Source organism: Kogia breviceps, chromosome 7, assembly GCF_026419965.1.
Source record: "Kogia breviceps isolate mKogBre1 chromosome 7, mKogBre1 haplotype 1, whole genome shotgun sequence".
Lineage (NCBI taxonomy): Eukaryota > Metazoa > Chordata > Mammalia > Artiodactyla > Physeteridae > Kogia > Kogia breviceps.
Window position 1 is genome coordinate 32,289,139 of NC_081316.1, and position 25,625 is coordinate 32,314,763.

The 25,625-nt window shown below is 35.8% G+C and overlaps 1 long non-coding RNA gene across 2 annotated transcripts in view; it reads left to right on the plus strand.

Annotated features, from left to right (window-relative positions):
- Positions 1-23,538, plus strand: part of LOC136794574 (uncharacterized) — a 196,152-nt gene extending 172,614 nt beyond the window's left edge. For both annotated transcript variants that reach the window (XR_010841560.1, XR_010841561.1), the window contains exon 3: positions 23,482-23,538. This is a non-coding gene — a long non-coding RNA (uncharacterized lncRNA). The remainder of the gene's footprint in view (positions 1-23,481) is intronic.
- The last annotated feature ends 2,087 nt before the right edge of the window (positions 23,539-25,625 follow it).

Sequence of the window (25,625 nt, forward strand, 5' to 3'; positions counted from 1 at the left end):
TGGAGTTCTCCACCTCCAACCCGAGAAGATTAGCACTCCCCTCTTTACAGAGTAGACTCCCACATAAGGTTTCCTCTGAAGAAAGAAAAAAGAAAAATCCATATTTTAAACTATTGAGGTCTTACCCCTCCTTTAACAGATAAGAAAATGTTAAGGCCAGAAAGGTCTAGAATTCATTTAAGGTCACATACGTAGTAAGACTCACTGCTACTCCTCAACACACATATTTTCAAATTCCTTCTCTCTTCCTCCTCCCTCTCGTTTATTCCTTGCTGTGGAAATAAAGTTGAAGAAAACAATTCAAAAAATAATTATAGAGAATCCCTTCTATACCAGAGATACTCACCAAATATCATCCAAAGCTTGGATAATTCCAGCTGAAGTGCCTTCTCTGAAAGTTTTCTAATGGCTTCCTTATTATGAAGGATTTTAAGGCTGGGTCAGAGCTGATGAAGAAAGTGTGCTTTGACAGATTAACAATGTCTACCATTGCTTTAGGAATGAGAGCACACAGCCACTGAAGCCCTGAACCTGGTGGTATTGATTATTGCTGCTGTAACAGATGATCAAAAACTTAGTGGTTTCAAACAATATCCATGTATTATCTCATACTTCTGAAGGTCAGAAGTCTAGGTATAGCGTGACACAGCTTGGGGCTCTGTCATAAGATGTTTTACAGGAGTGATATCAAAGAGGCAGCAGGGTAGCATTCCTTTTAGGTTGTTGATAGAATTCAATTCCATGCAGAGATCCCTGTTTGCTTTCTGGCTGTTTCCAGGGAGACTCTCTTAACTCTTTGGCCACCTGTATTCCTCGTCATGTTTCCTTCTTCATTTCCAAGGCAGCCTCAGTGCACTGAGTTCTCTCCCTTTGAATCTCTTTGACCTCTCCTTCTGCCTCACGTCTTCTGCCTCCAGAAAGAGAAAAGTCTGTTCACAAGGGCTCATGTGATTAGGTTGGATGCGCCCAGATAATCCAGAATAACCTCCCTTTTTAAAATTAGTAACCTTAATTACATCTTCAAGCTCTCTTTTGCCACATAACAAAACATATTTATAGGTTACAAGGATTAGGCTGTGGGTGTCTTTGGGAGGTCATTCTGTATACCACACCAGTTCCTCAGAGAGTCCTTTATTAAAAGCAGGTATTTGTTTGGAAATCAAAGCACATACTTTTCAATCATATTTATTTACTAAAGGTGTTTATAAATCAGCCGTTATGAAAAATACATTTTAACTCATAAATCCCCAGCGTATTTAAACAAACATTTAAAGAACTGTTATAAAGAAGAATATATCATAATCTTGATCTCTTAGGTATGAAGGATATTGGCATAATATATCCTCTTCAAAGAACATTAACCTGGAAGAAATAATAAATTTATAACATGCAAAGATCATTATCTAACTCATCTCAGTTGAATCAGTTATGTACTGAGGCTAATAATTTTGAAGAAATAAAAGGAAGAATTTCAGTTAACAGTAGTCTCTTTAGGTAAGAAGGCAAGCAATCATCAATGTCTTTGAATTTCCATCTTCTTACAATCTCACCTTTGGATAAAGGAATCAATTTGACATGGATGATATGGAGGGAGACCAAGCCCTTTAAGTAAAAAATAACTAGGATGCTAAGAATCCATAAAATCAGTATGAGTTTACAAGATGATGCTATCTTCCTCCTTCCTTCTCCATATGCAATTGTTAGGCTGTATTAATGGTGGTAGAATATGTAGTATAAATGAGGAGATAATTCTCAATTCTTCATTGGTCAAACTACACCTAGAATGTTGTATTCAATATTGGAAATCATGCTTTGTAGAAATAAACATCATGGATTTTAGAATAGAGCTTCCAACATGTTAAGGTAGATCAAATACGGCATTTGAGGAATGGTTAAAATAATTGGAGAAGGGCTTCCCTGGTTGTGCAGTGGTTGGGAGTCTGCCTGCCGATGCAGGGGACATGGGTTCGTGCCCCGGTCCGGGAAGATTCCACATGCCACGGAGGGGCTGGGCCCGTGAACCATGGCCGCTGAGCCTGTGCGTCCAGAGCCTGTGCTCTGCAACGGGAGAGGCCACAACAGTGAGAGGCCAGCATACCACAAAAAAAAAAATTGGAGAAGATAAGAATAAAGATCTAGTCCTATTTGCAATTATTTAAAAGACTTTCCTGAAATAAAAAACAAAAACAAAGGGACTGAATATTTTCTGAGTGACTTTAAAGGGAAGATTTTTGACTAATTAGGTGGAAGTAACAGAGAAGCATGTCTGCCTTAATAAAGGTAAGGGATAACTTCGTTACTTTGGGAGCTGTTTAACACTGAAAAAGCTACCCCAGAGAGTGATTTCCTAGTAACTGGAGATGTTCAAGGAGACCTCGATGAATATTTGGAGGTCATGCTCTAGAGAGAGCAGCAGTGCTTCTCAAACTTTAGTGCACATACCAACCATCTGGGGACCTTGTTAAAACTGTAATGTCTGAATCAGTAGATCCAGGTTAGGCATAAGAGTCTGCATTTCTAAGAAGTCCCAGGTAATGCAGATTGCTGCTTCTCTCCAGACCCCTCTTTGTACAGCAATTTTGTAGAAGGATTACATGCACAGTATAGCAGAATGCATTAGTGATCTAAGAATCCTCTCATCCCCGATACCTTATTAAATCCTGTTGGGCATATGAGAAACATGATTGTTCTGTTGGTTGGGGAATTTCTATAATCCTTTCCACTTTGGCAAGAGAAATAGGCAAACTTTCACAAAAGTCAGAGAAAGTGAGATTATCTTGACTAAGAGGAGGACATCTGGGACTTGGTATACATTTCTCCTCAGCGTATATTATTTCTGTCTCTTATATTGAGGTTTTTGACAGCAAATGATGATCAGAAATTGTTTTCTCATTCCTTTAGAGGTATCATTTCATTTGTATAACTGTTCCTTGGCCTTATTTAGTATGCTTGAAGTAGAACTCTTAATTGAGGTGTTTATATTTGGATCATGTTTAAATGTCAAATGAGTTTTGGCAAATTCCATGTGGCAAGCAAAAACATTCAACTTCCAAAGCCTTTTGTTCTTAGTTTATACTTTCTATGGTTTCGCTGTAAAGGAAGGGCTGTTAAAACTTTAGTCACTGACTCTAAGCAGAAGCATGGTGACTGAATTCTATAAATCTCTGATCAGAAATGTCTAAGCACTTTATCTGCATTAGCACATGGATTATAAACCATATGTAGTTTTCCCATAATTAAATATTTTCTCTAAAATGCAATGCATTTTCTGCTACATTAACAAAGTTCCATTCAGAGAAGGTAGTGATGGGGCTTCCCTGATTGTGCAGTGGTTGGGAGTTTGCCTGCCGATGCAGGGGACATGGGTTCGTGCCCTGGTCCGGGAAGATTCCACATGCCACGGAGCGGCTGGGCCCGTGAGCCATGGCCACGGAGCCTGCGCGTCCGGAGCCTGTGCTCCACAACGGGAGAGGCCACAAAACAGTGAGAGGCCTGCGTACCGCAAAAAATAACAACAACAAACAAAGAAGGTGGTGATGGTTTCACTGCTACATGATTGATTCTAGTTACTTGTTTTGGCATTGGATGGGGGCTATCAAAGGGAAAAAAGTTAAGATTTTCCCGTAATTTTCAAAACCTGTCGCAAAACAGATAAAACAACCAATTATTCTCCCCTCCTCTTTATACTCTAATTTGAAGCCTTGTAGCTTCAAATTAGAATAAAATTGTTATTAGTATAGTTCAAATTTTAGCTCCTAGTACTATCATCAGGCTAAGAACGCCACTAAAAGTCAAAGAAAGAATCTGCACCCATCAGTTTGAGAAGGCTGAAAGGAAAATAAGGAAAGTACTAAGAAATGTTCTAATTCTTAGTATTGGTTTCCAGTGTGTCTACTAATCATTAGTAAGTATGAGTACATGATTTAATAGATTTGTTACAGATTATATAGAAAATCATGATAAATTGGTTTAAGGAGCTAGGCTTCAAGCTTTGTGCTCTGATTAATGGAAACCATTCTTTTAGGATGATAAAAGGGACAGTCGGTTTAGGGGAGCTTAAGTTGACAGATTTTATTTACCATATTGGGAGAAAATGAAACTGTATTTACTTTGCATTTAGATGCCAATCATTGAAAAATCAATTCCTATAAATAAATAGTTTCTATCTTCCTGTCTGCTTTAAAAGGAGACTGTTACAAAACCTCTTTAGAAGAAGAATCTTGGTATAGGTCCACATTTCAGAGGCCCAAAATGGTCTATCAAAAACAGATTCATAGTTGAAGAAATTTAATTTTTGAACAGTTGGGAAAGTAACATTTCCACAGAACTCAACCAAGGTGGATGGGGCTGTCTAATTGATTTGGGACCATTGAGACATATATAAGTTGATCCTACTGTATAAGACTAAAGCAGGATATGGAGTTTTATATAGTTATATACATATGTATATGTATATACACACACACGTGTGTGTATGCATGTATGTGTGTATATATATACTTCAGATACGTATATTTTGTTGAGCATGGCTTTAGTACACAATGCTTATGTGACAGCAGTGTATTTGGAGATGGGGTGTGATAGGAAAATGATTTCCAGGAGAATATGGAGGCGGACTGTAGAGATGGAGGGGAGTTGGAACCAGATGCTCATTGTGGAGTCCAGCATGTAAGAGGGAGAGAGATAAGGAGAGGGGAGGAGGGAAGGAAAGAAGAAAGGAAGGGAGGGGGGGAGGGAGGGAGGGAGAGAGGGAGTCAGGGAGGGAAGGAAGGAAGGAAAGAAGGGGGGGAAGGAGGAAAGAAAGAATATCTGAAATTAGGATATTTCTACAGAAATTGTTCGAGGGTAATACCACTTGTATTTAGATTTATTTTTCATATGTCTATTGGAAAGAAAAAAAAGGACAAATTTAAACATCAGCTTTATTTTAAAGGGGTTCTGTACCCTTTTAAAGATGTTATTGTGTTAGAGAGAGATATTCACCATTAACATTAAATAAATTCATTTTGCTCAAAATAGCATCATTATAACTCTCCCAATTCCTATATTATCCTATTATTATTGCTATCTCAGTATCTCAGTGTTTTACTTTCTGTTTGTATTAAAATATCTTTTAGTGCAAGATCGTATCTATCTTATCTATATCCACATGCACTGCAAATTGTTATGGCTATTTTTATCAGATAAATATGAGATTGACTTGTAAAGGCCAATAGAAATTCTAGTTGGGAACTGAGTTGAGATTGAAATGAAAAAATAGATAATTTTATTCCTAGATTCTTTAATCTATTTTAATTTTGATTGACTAAGGAGCCAAGTATTCCAGATATGTGGAAATCTTAACTTGTTTCTCAACATTCTTCAATAGAAGCCCAAGTTCTTCTGTTCAAGGGTGTCAAAGCTCAGGTTAAAACAGCCTCAGATTTTATATACCCTTTTAATGCCTTCCACAGAATTTGGCTTTCCTGCATTGCTTTCAGAAACAGTTTTGAGTTCTGTTTTCTGTCTCCTGTTGAAATTCCTAATGCTTATAGTCTTATAAAGAATTCTGTGATTCCATCATTGTTAATGGGAAGAGACCCTGCAAAAACACACTGAGGATATGAGAGTCCAATGGTCACTCACTGAGCGGGATGACAGGAATGGTAAAGTGTTCAAATACATGCTTCTTAGCAGGTGTGACCACTTGCCTTTGCTATGGTTATGCAGGCTTTGTCATATGGAGAGAGGTATGGGTTGAGAGGTGTTTCTGGGGGGTTTTTTTGTTTTATTTTTAAGATAGTGGTATTAGCAAAGGTGTAATGAAAGTTTAGAGTTGATAAGTACACATTAAAACATATCTTCCATTAAAAATTTGAGCTCTTTTCAAGCATACCAACTTATAGACTAACTGTGCTAGGAGAGTATAATAATTTTCCAAATTCTCAATTTTACAAAGATTACTGATTCTAGAGTAGGGGGAATAAAAACAAGGAACTGTCAGATTGCCTCAGGTGTAAACATATATTATTTTAAAAACAATTTAAAAATCTAACAATATTGTTCTATGTGATTATGAATTCTTATTATATACTCTGTTCATTTTATACACCTCTTGGAGATAACAACCCCAAAGGCAGTATGTCCTGGTATTGAGTGACAATATCTTACCCTGTCTCTCTTCTCTTGTGCCCCCTGTGTGTATGTGTGTGTGTGACGTGTGTGTCTCCATACCTCTGTTCTTTATAGCTGATGCCATCCTTCCTGGGTTCCATGTTATACGACTACTATGGTTGCTTTTGTATTACTGATACAATGGCAGAATTGAGTAGTTACAAGAGGAAGTGCATGGCCTGCAAAGCTAACATTGTTCCCTATTAAGCTTTAAAAAAAATGTTTGCTGATCTTTGATATATGCTGTAAAACAGAACATTTTGAAGTAGGGAGAAAGATGGATTAGAAGGGTTTCCAAAATTCTATTCCCTATTGTAGCCATGGCAGACCTCATTTACTAATATGCAACAGTACAGATTTTACTGTCATACAGATGTGGACTCTTTTTTAAAACTTTGAGATCTGGAGCAAACAATCTTTAAAATTAATTTTTCTTATTTGCAAAGTAAGGCAAAGCCACCTACTTTATTAATTAGAATACATATATAAAACTTAAAGTGTAGCTTTCAATAAATAATAATTATTTTTCTCTCTTCCAAATGTTTTTCATTAAAATGTCCTCATAAGTAGAACTAATAAGAAGTCTTAACAGGAATTTATGTTTTTATTGCATCCAAATAGGTATTTTATGTTTCTTACTTGAGTATCTTGGTCCATAGAGTTCCCGTTGCTAGGATGCCTATCTTATTAGTAGACAACTGTCAAAATACATATCCCCACTTGTCCTTGTATATTTAACATAAAAGATACTCCTTTATATAACTTTTTTCACTTCCAATCCTTGAATAACTCCAGAAAATGTAGAATTTATGTCTTGTCATCACTATAGCTACTGATAGTATAAAACTGGAAATACAGTAGAAACAGAAATTCTAAATGAAAACTATTTCATGTACAAAGTTATCATTTTTCAAAATGTGTTTTAAGGTGAAATTAAATAGATTAGCTCTTGATAATCTATTTGTTAATTAATTGTTGTACTAAATGACTCCTCAGTTTGAAGAAAATTATCATGAACTAGTAGCCATTAGTTAAATAATTAGAATCAGAGTAAAAGTATCAAAGTAAACATTGAACTAATTTGTTCAAAGATGGACCCCATTGCATAATTTTTATGTCTATGTGTGATTAAGAAAATCCATTCAAGGAAGTATATGTGTGCATTACATATATGATTTGTCATGTATGTCAGAAAAATATCAGTTTCCCAATTACATTTGTCATCTAAAATATAAATCAAATCCAGAAAGTGGTAAAATTTTCTTCTGACTAATCAATAGTGTTATGAAGACCATGCACTAAAAATGAGGCCCTTGAATAATTGGAGAGTTAATAAAAACTTACTGAAAACCTACTTACTCCATTTTAGAAATAATTTTAACTGTTCCTGCTATTTAGTTTCTCAGGCTACAGAAAATTTGAGTTGTGGGGATTACAATTTTAGCAGGAAAAAATGAAAATTGATTATGAGAGATGAAAAAGAAAACTCAATGAGGACTTCCCTGGTGGCACAGTGGTTAAGAATCCACCTGCCAGTGCAGGGGACACAGGTTCGAGCCCTGGTCTGGGAAGATCCCACATGCCGTGGAGCAACTAAGCCCATGTGCCACAACTACTGAGCCTGCGCTCTCTAGAGCCCATGCTCTGCAACGAGAAGCCACTGCAATGAGAAGCCTGTGCACCGCAGCGAACACCCAATGTAGCCAAAACTTAAATAAATAAATAAAAATTAAAAAAAAAAAAACTCATTGATAGAAGGAAAAAGAGAGAGGAAGATGAGTGCGGGAGGGGGAGGGGAAGAAAAAAGTGAAAAAAAGAAATAGAATGGATTTATACAATGTGAAGCATTTTATGGCCATTTGAGCCTGTTGACCAATTTTTTTTTAATTGAATAAAGCAACCTAGGTATTTCTACCAATCCACTGAGAGCTTCCTACAGGTGACATTAAGTGACATGTTGGACCTTTCCATTCTTTCTAGTAGTGAAATGGAAGCTAAAATCAAGTGAATTTGCTAGCCTCTTTGTCCTGAGCTATTGCCAGCCTTTGCCACTTGTTAAATGCCATAAAGATCTTTGAGAACAAGCAGATGTTCTCTTGTATGAGAAATCAATTGCCCTTATGTAAATTTATTCAGTTCTTCCCTTTGCCCCTCGGGTAAATGATGGCCTGAAAGATTAGTATAAACCCATAGATTCTAAAACAATAATAGCAGCAGACAAATGTAAAAAAAATCAGAGCTCTGTGGATTAAGATGAATAGAATTTTAACAGTATTATTCAGAGTATATGCATTTTACCTTAGAAATTCATCCCCAAGAAATTTGAAATACACAGTGTTTGTCCTGCATCTATTCATAAGCTTTTGTATTATCTTCCACATCTAATGAAGACATTCACCCAGAGTCTCTACTAACATTTTATACTGCATTCATAGTAGAAAATATTTCAACTAGTGCATTTACTAAGCACTGTGGGAATGTGTCTCTGTTTTAAACCAGAGACTGTTAGCAAAAGATCACCCTATTTATTCCTTTACACATAAAAGCGAACTTTTACCTAAGAATTTGTAGCAAAGTAGGGGTTAGAAGGGAGAAAGCGAAGGTTAATTGTATTTCAGAATCAAAGGCAATATGGCAGCTGTTTGTGATTCTTTTATCACCTTTATTCCAGAACTTACTAAGAATTGCCTGTTATGTTGTGCATGTGGGATAGAGCAGAGAACAGGAAAGAGATAGTCGTCATTTCATAGGGTTGTCAGGTGAGGGGAAATGTAAACATTAGATCCTCATACAAGTCATCAGCTGGTTCATTATAACTGTGGTAAATGCTCTGAAAAATACACGTAGCCTTAAAATAATGAGGATGACTAATCTGTCTGGAATCAGGGAATTCTTTCCAAAGGAAGTGAAATTTAAGATAAGAGATACAGGTTAGATGGAGAAGAGTATACTGGCTAGAGTTAATAGATTGTATTAAAGTCTTGGGGTAGGAGGACAGTGTGGGAAGTTAACATCTACATGAGATTGTGGCTGTGCTTGAGTAACAGCTATGGAAATGGTGAGATACGGACAGATCCAATTTGAACTTCATATCCATGAAGAAAGAATTATCTATCTTCTATTCTCTACTGTGTCCCCATGCATAACACAGCAGCTAGCTTTCAGTAAGTGCTCAGTTCCATCTTATGAAAGTAGCACAAATGGTTGTCATTGTTGTGTCTCTTTAGTCTGTTCCTAAACAAATATGGCCAATGTTAATGTTTGACAATAATATTGTCATTGTCTGTTACATTACTGTATTTTTTATTTGTTTTTAAATATTTCACAAGACATTTAGCACTGCACTGTCATGCCTATGTGTTTGTCTGTATCTCCTATTAGCTAGGATGACCTCAAAATACTATCTGATGTGTAGTCCTCTGGCTCACCATAGACTGTATAATTGTTATGCCCACAACTATTCATTCTTAAAATAGCTGATGAAGAGCTCTCTGGAGAGTAATTACGGAGAAGTAACACATGATGCAAATTAATTGGGGGAAATTAATTCATGTAATTATCTTCCAGACAGAATAAAATAGGCATGTTTTTATTTTTCTTTACCTTCTTTGTTCATGTACATGCATGTTGAACACAGTTTTAAACAAAGTTACACATGTGTTCTCTTTTCATATTTTAGTTTGATATTATAAATTTTATATTAAAATTTACTGATCTCATATTATTCCATTTGGTTTCTGCATCGTAATTTATTTCTGTTATAATTACCCCTGCTATTACAATTGTCCTCCTCTTACCATTGTACCTGTTTTTTAACCTAAATAAACACTGGGTCTTATTGTTTCTTCTTTTACTCACAGGGCATTTCTGCAGCAGTTATCCTCTGTCTTTCTTGAATCATTAGTTTCTTTTTTCATTTAAAAGTCATTTTCTGTCAGTTGGGTCCCCAGAACTTAGACACTGAGACCAAGTTAGGAGTGAAAAACGTTTTTGGTGAGTGATTTCTATGAAAGACAAAAGTGAGAGAGAGCAGAATTGAACAAAGAAAGCCTTCAAAGTATGATGCAGGTTTGAGATCTGTGAAAAGAAAAGGAAGAGAAATCGGGAATGGGCAGGGAGATCCTTCATGTTAATGCTAATCTGCAATGTCTTGATCAATTCAACATGGATGTCCAGAGCAACGAATGCCTGTGAGAGAAGTCATGCAGGACACAGAAATGGACAGGCCATTCTCAGTCATTGACTCAGGCTGCCTGGCGTGACCATGGCATTGTTTTGAAAATGGAAATGGATACAGAATGCACTTCCATCTGGATGCTGTCAATTAACTGTACTCTTGTTGTATCACAGATTTTTTTCTTGAAGGGATATAAAAATAGCAGATGACCTTGAATGTTACAGCTTATCCTTTATGCTACATGAGTCAACTTGTCTATTAATGTTCAGGACTCAGTTCTTAGGAGTTTTCTGGGTCTTTCTTCCTGAGGAGATATTTAGAAGACAGAAAGTAGTGGGCTGAACTATAGGACCCTCACTGAAGTTGGTTTCTGGGCCATATTTGGTACCCATTCTCTTCTTCTGCTTTCCATTCTTAATTTCTCTTGCCATTGAGATGTTGGCTGGTTCCAGTGGATTGCTTGGTGTTATGGCCCAAATCCTTATTCTGGAAGAGTCTGAGGCCCTGTTAACCATACTTTTCTCAGGCCAGATTGTTATACCTACCATTCATAGTCCCAGTTGGACAAGGGATTACCAAGAGGTACCCAAGTAGATGACCTGTGTTCTACGCATCATCTTCTCTGACCCTACTATGTAATAGTAGCCCAAATTTCTTTTCTCATCCATGTTAACTACCCATGCAAAGATGGTGGCTGCTCTTCTTGCCTGCTGGTTCACTGACCAAAGGAATCTAAATTGCCCAGGCAGTAACCATAGATTCCTGCTCCTTGAGCCCAGAAAAGATAGATGTCAGCAACTTCAGAATGTATTTGTAGCTCATAGCTGTAGTAAAGAGAAAGGCTATTTCTCTCTTGAACTCTGTGTATTAAAAATTAAGGATGACTCCCATCTGTTGAGGTCACATACCCATCCTCAGTATGATTACTGGGACCACAGGGGTAAAGGTTCTCATAAACTAGTCTGGATTAGGTACCCACCTAATTAGTGAGTTAGGGCAGAAATAATTTTTCATGATAGATTGCTTTACCCAAATCATAAGGAATATTTAGGTTTATTTCTCCAAAGTTAATTCTGGACATAAACTCTAACCAAGAACCAATGAGTTAAAAAAAAATGTCCACTATAAGTATCTTAATGAATATTTTTCTCCTTCTGCATTATCTTATTATGAGACACCCTTCAGGGTATATTATACAAATAATATGCATATATTTATATATGCTAGCATGCTAATGTCTAAACAATATATTTTACAAGGTTATATGTCGTTAGAATGTACCAAATTTACTCTGATCTCATCATTAATAATCATTATTTCATATTTTTGAAGTAATATATGGAAAATAGTGCTTCATTATTTAATGCTTTGCATGTTTTAATTCTCAGTTTTGGTGAATATTGATTCATATATGTTTATCTTTCTTATTACATCTGTGTAAATTGTCTATTCATGTCCTTAATTTTTGTCTGTTGCAAGCTTTGTTGTATTTTTTATCCTGAAAATGAATAAACCTGTAATTATATTAACATGCTTGTCATTTTAAATGAAAAGAAAATCTTATTTTCACTTCTTTTGGTAATTTAATAATTAGTTACTTTTGATTCATTCATTTTGATTTATTAAAAAACTATCAACTGAGCTATGTTCTAGATATCTATATGGAACGAAAAGGCATGGTCCTTCTCTCCATGGAGTTTATTGTAAAATGTCATTTCAATCTTTTCAATAACCTCCCCTACTAGATCCAGTAAATATTAAAGGAAAGTATACCATAAATAAATAAGTTAAAGTCAAACATTCATTTTTATTTGCATACTCCAATTCTTTAATATGTTACCATGTGCTGTGAATCTCTTAAGAGTTATAGAAGGTAATGTTTCCAAAACATTTCTCCATGGAATAGTTCTTCCTGAAAGCATTAATTAGTGCTAGTATTCAAGAATATTACAATTTTTAAAAATTTTGTAGTAGAATATCTATCCAGCTATCTTTAAAAAGTATTATTTTCTAACCTACCTGAATCTTCTTTTGACATATGCATAAAGTGTAGCTCTAAAATGACTTTCCTCAGGTTACCTAGTTATACAATATAATTATTAAATATCATTTTCCTATTTATCTTTGAATCTATTTATTAATTTCACATATAAATTTGGGTATTTTGAGTATTTCTGTTCTAATCCATACACTACATTTCTCTTTTTGTGTCATGTGAAAATATTTTTGTTATTTCTCCTTTATTATTTAACTAAAAATTATACCGTGGCTGGTCTTCCATTTTAAACATTTTTGTATCTGTTTATTTTCATATTTTCTGACTTTATGTCACTATAGTTTCTATTTTATATTGTAATTTTTTGTTAGTCAATTAAAATGTCTTATTGTGATTGGATTTATATTGTTCTAAGTTGATTAAGGAAGCTGAAGAAATTCATAAACATCAGTATTTAACCATCTCCTCCAGGAACATGATTTACTTTTCCATTCCTTTACGTCTTTTAAAATACTTGTATTTTATTTTATATTGCCAATGATGACCAGTGCACTATTTGATAATATTTTATTTAAGCTTTTTCTATAAGTATACATAGGCGAGTCTTTATAAATTTTTAAAACATTATCTCTATTAGATATGGGGATACTTTTAATCATTCCAATATAAAATATCTCTTTACAAAAAAGAAATCCTTTACATTTTAACTCAATAACATTCACTTATTTTATTTTTGATGGCAAAATTAGATGTGTATGTAAATTAGACAGATTAAGGTTATTTGAGGGCATGATTATGTTTATAATTGATGAGTATGATTATAAAAATATTTACATACTTTAGTTAAATATACCAAATTATATGCACACTTTCTGTCTAGCCAATGTTTTTGAAATATCTTTCAAAAGTTTTTTAAGATATAAAAATATATTTTGGGCTTCCCTGGTGGCGCAGTGGTTGAGAATCCTCCTGCCAATGCAGACGACACGGGTTCGTGCCCCGGTCCGGGAAGATCCCACATGCCGCGGAGCGGCTGGGCCCGTGAGCCATGGCTGCTGAGCCTGCGCGTCCGGAGCCTGTGCTCCGCAACGGGAGAGGCCACAACAGTGAGACGCCCGCGTACCACACACACACACACAAATATATATATATATTTTTTTTCATTAAATTAAAGGAACTCTTTTTTTTCATTACCTTATGTGTTATTTAGGTTGAACATAAACCTTATTCAATTTTTTGGCTTTGAGTGAATTTTAAATGCTTTAAAAGCACTATCACAGTTCCCAAACAAAGAATAATATTTTGTTGTGGTATTAGATGTTTAAAACTCTGTACTACAGACAGCTTGGGATAATGGAAAGGTATTTAAATGCCTTGGATATAATGAAGTGAGCCAGCTTCTCTCAGTAAACTCACTTTGTGATCTGAAATTCTTTTGTCTTTCTGTATATAAAATTAAGACTTCTATGATTTATATCAGTTTACCACATAAGCAACATTATTTGGGGGGGATCCACTCCCAAATTCTCAGTTAATTTGACTTTCATGAAACTGAATCTCAATTGTTTGATGCTGAAGATGAGCCATATCTGTCCAATAAGGATTGCATCTCATTTGTCACAATTACTCATTCAGTAGTTACTGGGGTCCAAATTAGGCTAACCCAAAATGATGCTGGAAATGTTGCTAGAACTGTTGAGATAAGTTTTCACTTTTTACTGAGGTTATAAAGGTAATGAGAAATAAGTTTAGAAATAGTGCACATCCTTGCCACATTCTGGGTGAGTATGCCTGAGAATAAAGTCAATAATGAGGAAAACAATGAAGAGAAGCATGATTGAAAGGATAAAAATTAAAATATCCTCTGGATACCATTGGGACTCTGAATTTATCAGTGCCTGAAGCTGGTTATCCCCTTGGAATCTTTTATTACACATGCTCATTTTCTCTTCCTTTTCTGTATAAGCTAATGTGTGATGAGTATCACATGTAACACAGTGCTCCGATATAAAATACAGCCTCAAATTAGATAAAATTTAGAATTTAGTATTCTAAGAATGCTTCTAGATTCTTAAGTCATTATTTACAAAAAAAATAGTTTTAAAAGACTTATGAAGAATGACACTTTTTCACTGTAAACTTTACTTCTTTGGAAAGCTAACAATTCTTTGGATAAATAGATGTTGAATGGTTACTTATCAGAATAAATGACCATAATTTTCTGATGATAACGCCTCAAATCTTGATTTAGAGTTGTTGTAGTCAGTTCAGGCTGCTATAACAAATGACTATAGACTGAGTGACTTAACAACAAACATTTATTTTTCACAGTTCTGGAGGCTGAGAAGTCTAAGATCAAGAGGCTGTCAGATCCAGTGTCTGTTGAGGACTGCTTCCTGGCTTGTAAATAGCTGCTTTCTCCCTGTATCCTCACATGTCAAAGAGAGAGAAAGAGAAAGCAAACCTTCCTTTTTTTTCTTATAAGGTTTCCACCCTCATGACATATTTACCTCCCAATGGGTCCACCTCCTAATACATTGGTGGTTATAATTTCAACATATGAATTTGGGTTAGACACAAGCATTCAGTCCATAACAAGAGTTCAAGATAAATAATGTTTAACCAGAAAACAAACAAACTTGTTAAGGATCTCTTTGCTGACACAGTCCAATTATCTATCATATATTACCTGGCTTATTGCAATAATCTCCTAACTATTCTCTCCATTTCTATTTGTATTCCCTGATAGTCTTTTCTCAACACAATGTGTGAAGTAGCTGCTTTAGAATATGTCATGTCACACTCTGCTCAAAACATTCTCATGGTTCACCCAGAGCAAATTAATAATGCCCTAATATTGTCTTATATGACCCTCTATGATCTAATGCTCCAAGATCTCTCTGGTTTCATTTACTCTCACTGTCTCTCTACCCACCCTGCCATGGTGGACTCCTTGGTTTTCTGCAAATACACTAGATAGACTCCTCTCCTGGGTTCCTGCATTATTTTTCCTATAAATATATCCAGGCTTTCTCTCTTACCTTCTTTAATTTATTGCACAAATGTCACTTTCTCAGTGAGGATTTCCCTGACTACTGAATTTAAAATTGCAAAATCCCCTGGAATTACTATCTGTCTCTGCTTAATTTTCTCTATGTCACTTAGCGCCAATCAATATTTTGTAGGGTTATTTATTTATTTATTTATATTATTTCTTCCATCTCCATCCTCTGTCAGAAGCCAGCTCCTTGTGGCCATGAAGGCCAGATTTTAAAAATATCTATTTTGTTCATCAGTGAACACTTAGTCCTCAGAACTTGCAAGAATGCCTTGCAAATACTTGGAGTTGAGACATTTACTGAATTAAAGGATTAATAAATGTACTGGTTAATCAATGACAATAAATATCACATAATTGGGAACTTCCTTGGCAGTCCAGTGGTTAAGACTCCACACTTCCACTGCAGGGGGCACAAGTTCGATCCCTGGTTGGGGAACTAAGATCCCACAAGCTGTGTGCCATGGCCAAAAAAAAAAAAAAAACCTCACATACTTGGTAAATAAATATTTGTTGATACATAAGTGAATGAAATGATGAATAAACATAAATAAAAATAAAAGGATTTATTTTAGAGTTTTTCAGAGAAATAGAATCAATAGGACATGTAGAAATACATAGAAAGAAATTTATTATGAGAGATTGGCTTATTTAATTATGAAGGCCGAGAAGTCCCGTGGTCTGCCATCTGTAAGCTGGAGGCCCAGGAAAGCTGGTGGTACAGTTTCTGTCCAAAAATGAAGACCTGAGAACTGGGGAGATGATGATGTTAAGTTCCTGTCAGAGTCCAAAGGCCAGAGAACTAAAAGCATCAGTGTCCGATAGCAGGAGAAAATGCCAGTCAAACAAAGATTAAATTTATCCTTCGTTCTTCTTCTTCTTCTTTTTTTTTTTTTTCCTATTTAGATCCTCAGCAGATTGGATGATGCCCACCCACATTGGTGAGGGCAATCTTCTTTGCTCTCAGGCTACTAATTCAAATGCTAGTAATCTCTTCCAGTAACACCATCACAGACACACCCAGAAATAATGCTTTACCAGATATTGAGCAAGTCAAATTGACAGAAAATTAGCTGTCACATGGATAACTGAATTTCTGGTACACTCTGGCCATATTGAACAAAAAGCAGTATATTGTTTCACTACATAGATTTTTGCAGCTGAACAGCAGACTGATAATGCCATCCTATATTTATACCTCTCCTTGTAATTGTCAAAATAAATATCCTTAGTTCATAAAGTATCCTTATGAGATGGTCTGCCAGTTATCAGTTAATTCTTCAATTCAAATTTAATCTCCTTCGTCCGACTTTATACCAGAGCTGGACCTATAAACCCTTCTTCTTTGCCAGCTGGGACAGTATCATGCTTTTTCATGAGAGGGTACAGGATGAGCGCTGGAGGAGAAAAGTGCTTAGCATACTGGTACAGATGTGCTCCTCTCTTCTAGCTCCTGCATATTCAGCAGCCAGTGGTGTGTGAAACATCTAGTGGTAATCCCTTCCAGTGAATTTCAGTGGTACCCCAGTGGGCAGCTTCTCAAAGAGTTTCTCTGGCACCACAGTCAGTGGTTTCCTGCTTACCAGCTCCAGCCTGCAGCACTTCCGTAAACCTTTCCATTATTCAAGGGCACAGCCTACACAACAAGGTCTTAATTTGTTGTGTTGAGGATGGTCACCTTCCAAGTTTGTTTCTTTTGGGGACACTGTCTCAGCCATGGACATAGTGGCTGTTCCCTATATCTGTTATTCCTGTAATCTTTGCAGTTCTTTTTATCTCGTATGAATTATGAACTGTTACTACTTGATATGATTTTATATTATTTTTTCCCATTGAAATGATGAAGCAGTTCTGTGTCCTGATGACTGATACAAATAGGCATCAGATGTCTTATTTTACCAATGAGTGGCAGCTTAACCTTATGTGAGCCTTAGATTGCTCATCTGAATTATACAATATAATTACTTATCTCTCAAATCCACTTCAGACATTAAATTATATTACATATGTGATAGGGTTCTGTATTTGCAATGATATGCCCTTTTAATGTATTATCACTAAAATTATGACCATTATTTCAAATCCCTGATATATTTGTTTCTAGAAATCACAGACTCCCAAAGCCTATTTTCTGAACACTCCCTGTGTAATCAAGGTGTAGAATTAAAATCTGCCAGATTAAAGAGAAAATCCTTGCAAGGAGGAGCCTTTTCCATATCAGAGAGGGCACTTGTATTTAGGCTAGCTTTCATTTTACTTTCTTTACAACAACTGCAGTTTAGTCATCTTTCCATAACCTATATATAGTATGGTCCACCCAGTTCTCCCATGGCTCACAGAATGCATCCTATCCTATCCTATTTATATTTCAGTCTACTTCATAATCTATAGCCTTCATCATCCAAAAGTATAAAACTAAGTCACATGATACTACTGCTCACCATAATATATACACTAACTAAAGCCAATTAGCCAAAATACATAGACTAAAATAATTTCTGAACAATGTCCTATAATGAATAATTAGAGCATTTTGAAGTGCTCTTATGATGAAAATCTATTCATGGCCCTCAATTCTAGACAGTTTCTCTGTGCGGCTCATCAGTCACTCAATATATGAAGATTAAGAGGCTTTCTGCTCCGAACATGAGTTATTTCAACAAATAACATCATCTTTGAAAAAGTAGGCCAGTTATTCATAGGGATGGGGAACCCTCTTGAACACATTTCAGGTTAGATCACTGATTAAAGTTGTCTGAAGTAAGCAATTACATTTCTGTGCTAGGACCAATATCTTCTTTGAGCCATAGTTGCTTTTACTCTAAAATGTGTAGTTGTGGGACTTCCCTGGCAGTCCAGCGGTTAAGTCTCTGCACTTCCACTGCAGGGGGCATGGGTTCGATCCCTGGTCAGGGAACTAGGATCCCACATGCAGCACAGCATGGCAAAAAAATATAAAATGGGTAATTGTAAGAAAGAAATGAGATAATCTGTGCAGAATTAGATATATATATATATATATAATTCTAATTGAAAGAAAGCCTCATTTGTACACATATAATGTTAGGAAGTCATTTAACCTCCCCAAACCTCTTTTACCTTGTATGCAAATGGTGATAGTAAAAATGATTCTCTTCTTAGCATTGTTATAAATGCTTATTCAGTGAATGGGACATAGAAAACATACAGTATAAATTATCCATTACCGTTATTATTACTGTAAGTATGCTGAGATATGTCCTTTTTACTCCTTAGCACTGCAGACAGAAAAGGCATGGAATGTACTGTGGGACTGAATACACTTTGTTCTCCTTCTTGACTGGGTAGTATAGACTCTTTCTTTATGAAATAACTCCAGGAGTTCGGTGAAATCTGTCACTTGGTTGAGACGTGTCTTTGAGCTGTAAGACTTCAGTCAGCTACTCCCAATCTTGATTCTCTGGGTACCCCGGATTTGGGGGTAAATGGCAGTACCTCCCATGAGTTTTCTTTTGTTTATCATCTGTGACTTGATGATTTATCCACATTTACCTTCCAGGTGATTCTGCCAGATACTCTGCAAGATCTTGATTGCTGATAGCCATGAAAATGAATGAAGAAATATAGCTCACTTGAAAAACGTACATCATTATCATAACTCTGTTTTAATTTGCTCTGTTTGGTATGATTGTTTCATACAGGATTTCATATAGTATGATTGTTTTAAACATCAGGTTACCCCAACAGCCTATTGAATGCAGGCTGGAATTATTTCATATACTGTCTTTTTCTCCCAAATAATGTTAATTTTTACAACTTCCATTTAAAATTGAATAAGTTCGCACTGATGACATTTCCTCAGTTGCAATTTTCAAAATAACTGGTTTTATAAAGTTATTCCAAAAAAATAACTATAATTCATATGATCATCCCAATAGACAAATGATCTGACAAAATTAACTATAAATACAGGTTTTAAAATATAGTTTTAAATCATTACCGGCCCCCTTATTGGCTCACATCTGAATTGCCATTTATAACTTTACCATTTTTATAGAGCAGCCCACCACTATTAAACTTCTATTCTCAGGCAATTTCAGCTTCCTTTGTGTGGATTATAGTGATTAAAGGACCCTCAGTCTGACAGAATACTCAAGTTCATTAGCCTCAAGTTCTCTTCACTTTGCAAATAGAATTAAAATATCTTTAAAATGTTTTCCCTAAATTATAAAGGTTTATTGTATGCTAAACTTAGAGAAACAACAAACAACACTTCTGCAGATAGACAATTTTGTATTGTTCTACAAGGAAAATGAACCTTAAAATGTTCTACCTTCAGGGCATCATTCTGCCATCTGCCATTTGTAAATGTTAAAACCACAAGAATTAATTTGCTGTCTTGCATTTCAGTTTTGTTTATAAACAAAAACATATCAATATTATAATAGTTTGCAAGAAAGTAATGTAATTATGCAACACAATTGTAATCAAATAATAAAAATATTCCTGGCACATAAGCGTTATATAATATGCAATTTCCCTTGCAGCTTAGGATCACATTTTATGTAAACACCACTCATTCATCCAGCATGTATTAATGGCATCACTGTCAACTATGGACCAAATATTCTCTTTTAATTCATAAAATGATGCTCAATAATTGTTAATATTATAAGCTCAGATAATGTCTCAGGAATCTAAGATGTAATTTTAAGTTACTATTGGAAATAATTTTAAGAGATGGAAATATATTTTCATAAGAAGAGCTAGAGAAGAAATGCCTAGCAGAGTAGATATAAAGCTTTTACATTGAAGACATAGGAATAATATAAAATCAAGGCAAAGAAACCCTAAGCTTTGAATAGAATCCCTGCCTAATATGGGGTGGATGTAAACCATTTTCGTTCCTTCAAGTAGCTGAACGAACAAACATAGAAGGGGCTACTTTACTGGCTGGGACACTTGATTCTGATTACCAATGAGATATGGGGTTGCCACTCTGCAGTGGATGCATGGAGAATTATGTCTCAAATCTATTTATATCAGTGTACTTTTATTCCTAAATAATAATTGTTAATGAGAACTGTAGTTCTTATTGAAAAATAATTAGGATAGAGATTCATTCACTAATAATGATTGTACTGATTCATTCTCTTCAATGATGAAGTTATTTCTGTGAGAAATAGCTCTACAGAAAAATAATGAAATCAACCTGCTGAGTGTTAGAAGAGGTAAGGGTAAAATGAAATGGATGATGGAAAAAAGGAAGCTATGATGGTCTAATTCAGCCTAATGTCCTGCTAGAGAAGAAGAATTATAGCAGCTATGCTTTTGCTCTTGTTATTTAAAGTTTTTTCTTAAATCTTATATGAAGAGCATCCATGATACCTCACTTTACAACTTAAAATCCAGCTGAAAGTATGAATGAATTGGCATCATCCCTTCATGACTACAATGGTTCATAGGACTTTGTGCTTTCCCTGTTTGGTGGTAAGGAGTAATGTGAGTTTCTTCTTCCAAGTAAAGGACATGAATAGACACTTAAAGGCAAAAAATGATCGGGACTGTCTCTAACTTGCTCTAACTTTTATAACCTGTATCTTCTGGGCTTTGTCATTCTCGGAAGGCAGGTAGCGAATGGAAGGGACTGGCAGGATTATCAGAAAGTGGAGGGAGAGAAAAATGGGGTATTGAATCCTATGCCCTGTCTTGGCCATTCCCTTCTTGCTTTACTATGGATCTGATAGTGGCTGTGTTTGTGTTCTAAGCTACCAGCTAATATAGAATGGCTTTTTTCTCATCATTACCCTCCTGGCTGTCTTTAATGTTAGATTTAGATGTAGTAATGTTGTCTTCATGATGCTTGCTATCGTCCTCTTTACACTTGATTACACATACTGTGAGTGCCTAACTTTAACCCTTACTTTTGCTTATTCCACTGTAAGCAGTTTTTTCAGTAAATCGTATTCAGAGAAAACTTGTGAGTGTACATTCTGTTGCCTGCTGGGTACTTGACTATTATACCAGTCAGTGAAGTTGCACCTCAACACGTGTTGTCTTCCTAGTAATACTTTCTCCTTTAGCCTCTGTCCATTTCCACCTGGACTTAAGTTTTCGTCAGAAGGTAGTTGTAGTCTGTGCTATTGGTAAGACTGCATAACACAAAATTTATTTAAATAACCTCAGTTAAGAAAAGATTCACTTGGACTTCCCTGGTGGTGCAGTGGTTAAGAATCTGCCTGCCAATGCAGGGGCCCTGGTCCGGGAAGATCCCACATGCCGTGGAGCAACTAAGCTCATGCACCACAACTACTGAGCCTGTGCTTTAGAGCCCTCGAGCCACAACTACTGAAGCCCATGTGCCTAGAGCCCATGCTCTGCAACAAAGAGAAGCCACCACAATGAGAAGCCCACACACCGCAATGAAGAGTAGCCCTGCTCGCTGTAACTAGTGAAAGCCTGCAACAAAGACCCAACGCAGCCAAAAATTAAATTAATTAATTAATTTAAAAAGTAAAAAATTAAAAAAAGAAAAGATTCACTGAAAATGATGTGGCTAAATATTCTACCCTTGAAAAATAAAAATGAATCCAGGATTGATGACACCATAGACAATAGAGTATAGACAGTAGAATTACTTCAACCTCATGGACATTTCCCTTTCTCAGAGACATTTTTCTTCTTAAATAACCTTTTTACATATTTGCTGAACAGAATTATTGAGTTACTACAATCTCCTTAATGCATTGACTGATGATTAGAGTTGGAAGGAATCTTAGTGATCACTTAGTCCTTTCTTCATTCAGCTGACCCGTGAACCAAGGCCAAGAATGGAGAAGAGACTTGGCCAGCATCCCGTAGTTTACAACCACTAAAGTCAGGTGTGAGTCCTGGACTCCCTATGCAATGAGAACATCCATGGGAGATGAGATATATGGCTCTTATTTATAGATTGCCCTCATAATAGATGTGTTTTACAAATTTAAGTGTGCATTTTTATATATTGTATACATGTGTATGCATGGCAATATTTATGGATAGATTGGTAGGAATAGAAGTAGGGCTAGGAATATCTATAAAATTTAGAGCTAGATATGAAGATATAGATAGAGATATGCTTCTAGAATTAGGAGGTCTGCTAGTAAGGGGGGGGGTGTGCCTTAAAGTGTAAGTCTTCTGAAAAGGATGAAGGACTACCCCTGATCATTTCATTTATGATGATATTTCCCCAAATATCAGGGAAGCAACATGTAGTCCTGGTTCTGACAAGGCCCATAGGCTCTATCATTCTTTAAATCTTCCAGTTGGTTTCACCAAGAGGGAATAAGGCAACTGTGAATGGCCTGAAGGGATTGCAGCTCATTAATTACCACTCCTGCCCTATGATGTGGATTGAACATCAGAGTCCTCCCAGAGTTGCTGCCCAAGTTACACTTGGGAGGTGTTTTACAGAGGACAGGAGCTTTGAGCAAACTGCACCCATAGATTCCTTGTAAGGTGCTGGGACAGTAGATATCCTGAAGGATGAGCTCAGAAATAAAACATAGGAAGCTGAGGAAAAGCAGAGGGAAATGACATGGCAAGATTTGGGACTTGTTACAAATTGATTCTGATGAGAAAGTTGCTAAAAACAAAGTGCAAAATATGCAACTTCGTATTTTAAACCTTGCCCTTTTTATGGGAAAAAAATAAGACCTTGGAATTCAAGCCATGAATTTAGGTACAATTAAATGCAAAGAGTAAAATTAGTACTTAAACACATCTTCCTCTGGCAGCAGCATCTAACTCTTCCTTTAGAATGTGTGCCATAAATGCGATTGGATCCTAGCACAGGAGCAAGACACAGGGAAGTTGCTCAAAAAATGTATTGAAGGAATAATTACATTAGTGGAAGGCGGGTATCACATATACCACACACTGACAACAAAAGACTACCAATTATAGAAGGATCTCTCTGCAAAGATCCAGAAGATTCACCAGGATTTTGGAAGTGCCTCATAACCAGTATCATTATTCTATAGTGTTTCCTCTCCCACTGCTTCCTTCTGACCTTCCACAATCAGATAGTAAATAATAGACCAGTTTTACTAGAATTTCTTATTTCTTTTTTTTTTAAAGGAATGAAGTGGACTAACTGAAATAGAAGCGGTCATTCCGAGTTATTGAAAGGTACGGTTATTTCACTTTCTTTCTGATGTGACATATCCCCTGCCTCTGTGTGAACTGACCTGTCACCATCAGTACAGAAGATATTACTCAAGGTAGGCATGTAGTAATTCTAAATGTATTGCAGTTAGAGAAAATATTTTCAAAAATATGTTAAGTCAAAAGCAAAAAATCAATTTGTTTAGACTCTAGATACAGTAGATTTACTTGCTTGTGTGTTTTGTTCAATTACATTCTGTTGAATGAAGGCCATCACCAGATATGACACATTTGCAAACTTATTAAAAAGGGGAAATGCTGTGGAGAAAAGCTCAAATAAGTGTGTCTTTTTAAAGAAAATGTGATATGACAGAAATATGTAAATATGATATAAAGTAAACTTTAATCCACCATTATTTTTTTATAATAGCATAATAACATTTAACTTTCATATTAAATATATACCATTTCCTATGTATTGATAAATCTTAAGGATTACTTTGTAATAACCTAACTGCCTTTGAAGTCTGTTGAACATTCATACAATAGGCTTCTGTTGTATAGTAAGTATGTCAGGTTTTTGGTCTGATAGTTACAAAATTGCTCCCTGGTGGAGGACCATGACTAATAGTGGTAAGTAATCATCCATAATCCCAGAGAGAAATGCAAAACAAAACAAAACAATAAAACAAAAAAACAAAAGCTCACAGATAAATAGAGTAGTTCAGGGTGAGAAGTAATGTAAGCTTTAATTATATCTATATATTATTTTTGAACTGGTGGTGGATACATGAGTTTTAAAATTTATTATTCAGTGTTCTTTTCTATACAAAATATTTAAAATTAAAAATATCTTCAAATAAATTTAACATGGATTTATATCCGTACATAGTGGTGTGATCCAATCTCTTGGTTCCTGGACCTAATTCCAACATGGCAGGGGGCTTCCCACACAACATCAAGCTATTGTGGGATATCAGCAGGATGTCTGAGAATTCTACTTAATTCTGACACTATTTACCTAGACATAACATTGGATTCCAGTGGTTAGGGGTTCAATTCTACAAGGGTATCTTCACCCTGCAACTTTAGACTTCAGTTGGAAGCCCAGGTTGTCACCTGTGCTTCTGATTGACTGTTTATAAGTTGGAGGTTCCAAAGAACCCCCTCCTTCAACTTCAGACACCAGTTACACATCCAGGTTGTTACTTGTACTTCTGACCAACTGACTACAGATCAGATGTTCCCCCGACCTCCACCTTGGGTTCAGTTAATTTTCTAGAGCAGCTCATAGAACTCAGAGAAACATTGTACTTATTAGATTACTGGTTTATTACAAAATAATATAATTCAGAAACAGTCAGATAGAAGAGATGCATAGGGCAATGTATAGGCAAAGGACATGGAGCTTCCATGACCTCTTCAGGGTGAAACTTCCAGCACCTCCACTTATTCATCAACATGGAAACTCTCTGAACCCTGTCCTTTTGGATTTGTATGGAGGCTTCTTTGCATAGGCATGATTGAATAAATCACTGGTCATTGGCAATTAATTCAACTTCCAGCTCCTCTTCCCTCTTCTGAGGCCAAGGGATGAGACGGAAGTTCCCACCCTCCATCACAAGGCTGGTTCCCCTGGCAATCAGCCCCCATCCTTAGGTGACCTAAGGACATTCCAAAACTCACCTACAGACATAATAAATGACACCACTTAAGAGATTCCAAGGTTTTTAGAAACTGTGCTAGAAACTGGATGGACCAAATATGTATTTGTTATTATAAATCACAGTGTCACACCTCACAATTTCAAAATTCCATGTACGTGTTCTAAGTACTACTTTAATGCAGTATAAATAAGGTTATGATTTGGAGACCATCATTATATATTAAGGACAAAATACAATAATTTCCTTACCTCAAACAAATGAATTCTGGCAGTTATGGTAAAAAAGTTCCATGGATAGATTCACAGGAGTATTAAAAAGGTGTTATATCTCAAGGAATGCGAAGTTCAGGAAAATAATCTGCTCGGGGACACTGGTGACAATGCAGACCCAGATAAGACAGAAATATATGAAGATATTTTTTTCTCACAGAATATAAAAGTAAATCAAAAG